The sequence below is a fragment of the Fragaria vesca genome, linkage group LG6 (genome assembly GCF_000184155.1).
Source record: "Fragaria vesca subsp. vesca linkage group LG6, FraVesHawaii_1.0, whole genome shotgun sequence".
NCBI lineage: Eukaryota > Viridiplantae > Streptophyta > Magnoliopsida > Rosales > Rosaceae > Fragaria > Fragaria vesca.
This window is the reverse complement of record NC_020496.1, coordinates 34,653,149-34,662,028: the sequence shown is the minus strand read 5'-3', so window position 1 is coordinate 34,662,028 and position 8,880 is coordinate 34,653,149.

The window sequence follows — 8,880 nt, the reverse complement described above, 5'->3', positions numbered from 1 at the left end:
AGAAGGATAAAAAATCTCGCTAAAATATTTAAAAATCATATTAATTGCGATTTGGAATTAATTGCCAATTAATATTTACCTTAGCCTTACTTTTACCATGTTCATTTAATTTTTTTTGTTTCAATTCTCTTTAACGGTGTTAGTATTGGTGTTAGTGTTATATAGTTGACTGCATTAAATGAATGATAGTGATTGGTCAGTCATGATTGGTTCACATGCACCATGGTGCATACAAGAACTTTCGATGTTATTTGGAAAGATAAACTGATTTTTTTTTTTACCAATATATGATGCCTTGATTGATTGGTATCGTCCTTGTAGGAATAAATACATGGGATGGAACAACTACCTAGAATTCTAGAAAATCACCAAATATTTATGGACAATTCACACAAATATTATAAATTTACCTCACATTTAGAGATAGAGAATGATAAACAGAAACACGAAAATCAAGAATTTATAGTTGATTTGGATTTTATAGAAAGTTGAGTCAAAAAACTGCATAACAATTCTATCAATTTAACAAGTTGATTCATCTGAACCTTTATTTGTTTTGGTTTATTTACTTGTTTCAAATACTCATATAAACATATTAATTTCCTCAAATACCTTATCTTAGGCTTAATTTACAGAGTATTTTCAAAAGCAAACATTGTCTTTTCATAGTTACATACCTATATAGTGTGCTATCACATTGAAAAGCACACTTCCAAATTAAAATTTATGTCTATAATATACCCTATGTCTTCACATACATGTGTTGGCTCAAAAATCGTCCCGGCCACGTGTCAATGGGCCGAGGGCTTCTTTGGGCTACACGTGTCCTTCTGGCTTGGTGACATGTGCAATGGCGTGCCAACTCGCGGCTGAGAGGCCAAGCGAGGTTTTGTTCTGATATGTATGTAGATGCACTGTCTTAACTTCTGATCAGTCGATTATGGACCGAGGAAGGATCGATCTCGGTCGTAGGGTTCTCTCTGCCTTGGATGCAAGGACTTTAACACGGATCGGCTAGCAAGCCGATATTGGTGATGTGTGACTAGGTGAATGTTGTGATGGTGCAAATGCAAGAATGTAAAGTGCAGCAAATAAAATGCAGGAAACTTAAAGATAACGTAAAGAACACGAATGTAGATTGCAGGAACGATAATGCGGAAAAGTAACGAACAGTAAGATAAATTGCAAGTATGTAAAGAATGATAATGTAAATCGCGGCAAAGATAGACAAGTACCAGTAAATAAAAACGATAAGATAGACACTGAAGAATTGATATGTGTAATGCTGAGAACCTTAATTGTATTAAGATAAAAATGTGTAATCGCGTAGAGCGTTTGGTCGAGGACCTCTAACAAAGAATCCTAAGGTCCTTTTTATAGTGAAGTAAAATAAAGAAAACGTAATCCCAGCTTTGAACACATGGATGAATTACAGGTAAACCATGGATTAAATTATAATAAAGCTCATTCAATTTGATTGCCGCAAGTTTGGTAACTGTAGTGACGTCTCCCTTGAAAGCGTCATCTTTGACCGTAATTTAGCTTGTAAATACCAATCAGTCGATCTCATATGGGTTTGATAGGATATAACATTTATTCTCCTTACTTGGCCAATGTAACTCATGAATAACCGCAGCGAAATAAGGTGTCTGCGGCTCAACAATCATGTTCGCGGCTCAACATAAAGCGTCCGCGGCTCAACATAAGATGTCCGCGGCTCAACATAGGGTGAGCCACGGCTTGCGTCTGCGGCTCAACATAAGGCGTCCGCGGTTCAACAAAGACGTCCGCGGCTCAACATAGGGTGTTCGCGGCTCAAAACACCAATAGCCGCGGTTATCATCTTTAATAACAGGATGAGTCGCGATATTTACTCATTAATAGCCGCGGTCATTAATGGACCCGTCTATTTAGTCTGCCACGTAGGTCATGCCAAATATTGGTTCAAACAACATGACATGAATTGGTTTTGAATATTGAAGTAGATTTGTCCCTGAATTTCCGTATATTCAAGCAAAAGTAGATTTGTCTAATGCTCAGAACAACAAATAACAAACAAGAAACAACAAATCTTCAAAAAAAAAAAAAACAACAAATAACAAATAACAAACAAGAAACAATGTGTGATGCTCTTACAGCCCAAATATTCAATCTATGATTTCCATTTCTTTTTTCTTGGAAATTTTTTTCATTCAGTTGATATTGCCACGCCAACTAATTGAAATTAATCACATCACATTAGCTGTTCAAATCAAGCAATAAAAATTGGAAAGAAATACATCCAAGACGGGCCTTGTCAACATTACTTCATATACAAGTCACAGTCACTTTCCCCTCAATGATTTAAACGCCATACTCGAAATTGAAATCTCATTTATTTCCAGAAATTACTACATTCAGCAACTTATTGAATCAATAGATAATGCATTTACCTTTCATGAAGTTTATATAAGCATCTGATATCTAGCATTTAGCTGCAACGTTACTCATTCTGTTTCTCAACCAAATTGAACCATACACTGATACACGTACAACAAGATTTAAAAAACAATGGCATCTGAGCTCTCCAAGTTATTAATCTGCGTAATTCTGCTCTCCCTAACAATGGCCTCATCGACAAACGAAATGCCTGCAGATGGTGAGATTTTATTCTCTCCTTCATCTCTGTCTTCTTATCCAGAGCCTCCCAAAAGTACCGTATATTCTTTGCTCTCTTCAGATTCATCAGAACATTCTCCTCCACCAACACCATCTTACATTGATGCTGTAGCCGCTGAAATTGAAACAGAGCAGCTTAATCTCTCTCCGGACTACTCTCCTTCACCATCTCCTTACTTCACCAATTACCCTTCTCCTCCTTACAATATTGAAATTGAGGCTCCTGAAGTCTATGAGCAAGCTCCAGCACCTGAACCGTCTTCTAGTTTTTGGTCGGATCAGTCAGCTGACACTTGGTCTGGTTCTCCAGACTCTGCAGCCTTAGCTCCACATCCTACTGTATTGCCAGTCGATTACAGAGCAGAGGACGAGAACGGTGATTTTGAAGGTGAAGAATATAGTTCGGAACAAAGCAAGAACCGGATGACGATGGTAGGTTTTGTGCTTGGTGCTATTTGCTTGGTGGCATTGGCTGGTTTTGTCTATAATAATAAGAAGAAAGATAGTAAGCCAATTTCAGAGGACCAGTACGAATTGACCAGGAGGGAGGACGTCTGAGAGACTGAGACCCTGCCTTGCTTTCACACACCAGCTACACAGTACATCACTATAGAGCTCATAGAGCTCCTAGTTGATCATCAACTTAGTATTGCAATCAGATCATTTCTATAATGAAGCATATTGAGAATACAGTAGTAAAAGTTAGTTGTGGGTAGGTTTTTCTTGCCGATTTTGAAATTTCAATTGATGATTTGCTGATATTCATACTACAACTCTAAATCCTACGTGCTGAAAGTGGCAAAGGTACATGCTGTGATGCAGATGTGAAATGCAAAAGGCATACGGTTCTTTATATATATTTTTTTTTTAAAGTATCAACGACAGTATCCTTAAAGGTTTACGGTTCTTAATTCATCGGTTCTATCGCAATTCTCTTCTTCCTACCCAAATACCGAAATTCAGTCGATCCCATTTCAAATAGTACTGTTGAAGCCAAGTTTGAAGGGTTTTTCATCAGTCAACTTTTCTCAATCATCAATTGCTATTGCTCTCCAAAGGTAAAACGGTTAATTAAGAACCTTGACCTTCAAGGTTTTTCATAAAAGACTGGAAAAAAAAAATCTTAAAAAGAAGTTACACTATGCCATTTCCTGCATCAGGCAACACCAATTAGACGACACATGCGAAATTAAGTGTGGTTCGGGATTTCGGGGCGACACATTTTTTTTATGTGTTGGTGGAAGTGTACTTAGACAATACCAGTTTTCTTTGAAAAAAAGGTCTGTTTTCGGGGCAACACATATATGTCGGTGAAGAAAGTGGTCAACTTTAGTCTCAATTGTCTAAATTTTACTCATGTTAATCCGAAGACATTTATGTGTCGGTTGATATTGAATTTTGTTGAATTGACAACTTGTGTGAAAATTTTACTTCATTATATTGATACAACGACATTTATGTGTCGGCTGATATTGAATTTTGTTGAATTGACAACTTGTGTGAAAATTTTACTTCATTATGTTGATAAGACGACATTTATGTGTTGATTGATTATGAATTTTGTTGAATTGACAACTTGTGTGAAAATTTTACTTCATTATGTTGATAAGACAACATTTATGTGTCGGCTAATATTGAATTTTGTTTGAATTGACAATTTGTGTGAAAATTTTACTTCATTATGTTGATAAGACGACATTTATATGTCGGCTGATATTGAATTTTATTGAATTGACAACTTGTGTGAAAATTTTACTTCATTATGTTGATAAGACAACATTTATGTGTCGGCTGATATTGAATTTTGTATTATGTTGATAAGATGACATTTATATGTTGGCTGATATTGAATTTTACCGAATTGACAACTTGTGTGAAAATTTTACTGAATTATGTTCATAAGACAACATTTATGTGTTGGCTGATATTGAATTTTATTAAATTGGCAACTTGTGTGAAAATTATACTCAGTTATCTTGATAAGATAACATTTATGTGTTGGCTGATATTGAATTTTATCGAATTGGCAACTTGTGTGAAAATTTTACTCAGTTATGTTGATAAGACAACATTTATGTGTTGGCTGATATTAAAGTTTATCGAATTGACAACTTGTGTGAAAAATTTACTTAATTATGTTGATAAGACAACCTTTATGTGTGGGCTGATATTGAAGTTTATTAAATTGACAACTTGTATGAAAATTTTATTTAATTATGTTAAGAAGATAATATTTATGTGTCGGCTGATATTGAATTTTTATTGAATTGACAATTTGTGAAAATTTAAAAGTCAACACATTTATCAAAATGGAAATGCTCTTATCTACATCGGTCGAGACTTATATTTTCGATTCGTCAACACTAAAACTCTCATTCAATATTGTCAAAACTAATCTATGTGAAATTTTGGACAAGTTTATCAAGCGACTATATAGCTCCCCATATATAGGAAAGCTTATAGAAATTTAATCGTAAATAAAGTTGACCTATTTGTGAAGCAACTATATCTTGTAAATAGAATTTTGCAAATCCGTCCGCAGGATGCGTTACGTATAGTGAAATATGGTTACAGTAAAAAAATCACATATTTTCGATAACGTTTGTGTCCCGATCGAGGCGGTCAACCTTTTTACGCTTATTATCCCCTACGGGTAGCAATATCCCCGGAAAGTAAAATTTCTGAAAATTTGACAGGAGCTGCTACATCACATATATGTGAGAGTGTGTGCATGAAAGAATCCACCAAAACTACTCAAGAAGGAGGGGGTAAGAGCGTATTCGCTTAATTAGATGAAGTTGAGTTAAAGTTGACCACATCGATCGAGACCCAAACTTTATCAAAATTAGGTGAATTTTTGACCATATTTGTATTTAAATACGCTGATCACATCTGACGGTCGAAATTTAATATTTTGAATTTTAAACCTTGGAACCACAACATGCCTACTAATGTGGTATAACTTGTTTAGTGGTCTTTTTGCAAGTGTATGCATTTGTGAAGCAACTATATCTTGTAAATAGAATTTTGCAAATCCGTCCGCAGGATATGTTACGTATAGTGAAATATGGTTACGGTAAAAAAATCACATATATTCGATAACATTTGTGTCCCGATCGAGGCGATCAACCCTTTTTACGCTTTATTATCCCTTACGGGTAGCCCTATCCTCGGAAGGTAAAATTTCTGAAAATTTTACACAAGCTGCTACATCACATACATGTGAGAGTGTGTGCGTGAAAGAATCCACCAAAACTAGTCAAGAAGGAGAGGGTAAGAGCGTATTCGCTTAATTAGATAAAGTTGAGTTAATGTTGACCACATTGATCGAGACCCAAACTTTATCAAAATTAATTGAATTTTTCACCACATCCGTATTTAAATACACTGATCACATCAGCCGGTCGAAATTTAATATTTTGAATTTTAGACATTAGAACCACAACATGTATTCTAATGTGATATAACTCATTTAGTGGCTTTTATGCAAGTATATGCCTTTGTGAAGCAACTATATCTTATAAATAGAGTTTTGCAAATCCTTTCGTAGGATGTGTTATGTATAGTGAAATATGGTTACGGTAAAAAAATCACATATTTTCGATAACGTTTGGGTCTCGATCGAGACGGTCAACCCATTTCATGAGCAAATGGTTCAAAAAATCACCAAAAGTTTAAATTTTTTGCCCAAATATTTGGCGGGCTGTTTCCCACCCTCAAAATTTTGCCCAAATTCGAACTCATTTAAGAAGGAATGAGGTTCTTGAATTCGGTCAAAAGCCCATTTCTAGGGTTGACCCGTCTCTCTCTCTCCCCCACAGCCATCTTCTGTGCCGCTCTCCCGCCGATTCCGGCCATTAATCCAGACGGCAAGACCACCACCAAACTCTTCCTCTTCTTCTCATCTACAAAACCTAGTCCATAGATCACACACGCAACCCAATTCAAAGGAGACTGAATGAAAAGAAGAGCTCGGCTATGTTCTGCATTTTCTGGTGACCAATTCACGTCCATGTGGTGAGAATCTTCTTCTCCTTGACTATATCTATAGGCCTGTGTTATTAGATATTCGATTTGAGTACAACTTAACAATTTGGGTTTTGTGGTTTCCGAGTTTGTTGCAGCCAATAACACTGACGACGGCTCCGAGTTCCATCCGGCCGCCGACCATTGGATTGGCCACCTTCTCCTTGAGCCTCAGAAGTCTGGGTAAGTGACTTCCCCTCTCGGTTCAACTTTGGGGAATCTGTGTTCTTGAAAATATTAAGATTCTGGGATTTGAGTTGTTTATGAGTTGGTTGTTGGGTTGTTGTTTTGGGTGACTTAGATATGTTCTTTTCACTAATAGGAAAGAAGAGGCTGAAAGGAGAATTGGGCAGAGCTACTGCGTTGGTGGTAGAGGAATGAACCTCAGGTTCATATCCTCTTTTGGTTCATTTGGCCGCAGATTGCTGAGTCCTTCTTTAGAGAGGCTGAGATCATTTTTAGGATTTTGATATTAAGGTGAGCAGCTGCTGAGTTTACAAATTTGGTTTATGGCTTTGGGTTAGTTTCTCATTCATGGTTGATATATGAAATTGGCAAGGTACGTTGGCGATGAAAGTGTTAGTGCAGCTAAACACCTTTTGGGTGCTGAGTGTAAATTATAGAGTTCCATTTTGAGCTTTTAAATGAGGTGAGGGTGAACTTTATTTTGGAAGTCTGTTGGTAGCTAGACACATACAATACAATTTTGCAAAATATGCAGAGCTATAAAAATTATATTGATTGATGTATTGTCTATTGGGTACAAAGTAATGGTGTTTTTTCATTGTGATGCTTAACATTTATTGCCAATAAGATTTTTCATTTTCTGCATTTGATCAGATAATCATTCAATGTAATTTTTTTTACTAAGTTAAGATACCAGAAATGTGAGGCCATAAAGAACAATCGGCAACGTAAATGGAGAGTTTAAATCAAAAGAAGACATCATTTATATGTCGCTCAAGCTCATTCATACGATAGACAAATGTCGCCTGAAAATGTCGAAAGCCTAAAAAATATCATGTAGTGAAAGTTTAAAGCATATCAGACGACATATACCTATTGTCTTAAAGAGACCAAAATAGAAAAAAAAAAATATATGTTGCCTGAAGATCATTCATCCAATGCATATGTGTCGTCGTACTACGTCTAGACTAGAAACAACATCAATAGTATGTCGTGTGGGTTCATCCAGCGACACATAAATGTAGCGTGAAAAAGTTTACAGTTTAATTCACCAAGTATATGTCGCCTGTAACATTTTCACATGACGTTTAAATGTCGTCTTTAAATAAATTAACCTACACATATATGTTGGTGTAAGGCGTATTTCTCTCTCACTCGCAGTTATAAGGCGACACAAAGGGCTGTGTCGCCTCACGGCAAAAAAGATATGTCGCCTTCTAGCATGTCATTGTTTAAACTATCAGACGACATATATACCGTGTCGTCTTATCTTAATTCAGGCGACACAAAATGAAAAAAGTCTTCTGTCGCCTGAGGTTCTTATAGGCGACACAACATTTGTGTTGTCGGAGAACCTCATCAACGACATGTTAGAAGGCGACACTTACGATTTTTATCAGGTGACACAACAGTTGTGTCGCCTGATGCAAGAAATGGCACAGTGTTAGACTATAATGTTCTGCTCTATTTTGATTCATAGATTGCTAATGAGGTATTTAACTGGGGTTTGTCTATCATACCATATGGTATGACATACCTATTGTAAATGTGTCTAATTGTATGACACATGAGGGTTTTTGAGGGGTTAAATGGTCATTACATGGTTATTTAGTTGCTTCTTTAATCAATGATAGCCACATATTTTGTGGGGAAAATGCCCATTTGCACAAAAACAAGTAAATTAGAACCTAATTCAATGAAAATCTTATGGGTGCAGTTATTTCCACCCCACTAAATGCTCAGTTCACCCCACACCTTATTTTTTGCCTTTAACGTTCTAATTCTACCCTTAAAATTTTGAGAAAATCTAGTTTTTATTTTCTTTCTTTTATTTTTCTCAATCTGATAAAATCTAAAAATATGTACAAATATCTCATCAATATATTTGATGCAGACCTCCATTCTTCTCAAACCACATCCTATATATGTTCTCCTCGATCTCTTTCTTGATTTCCTTTTTACGTATTATATATATATATATATATATATATATATATATATATATATATA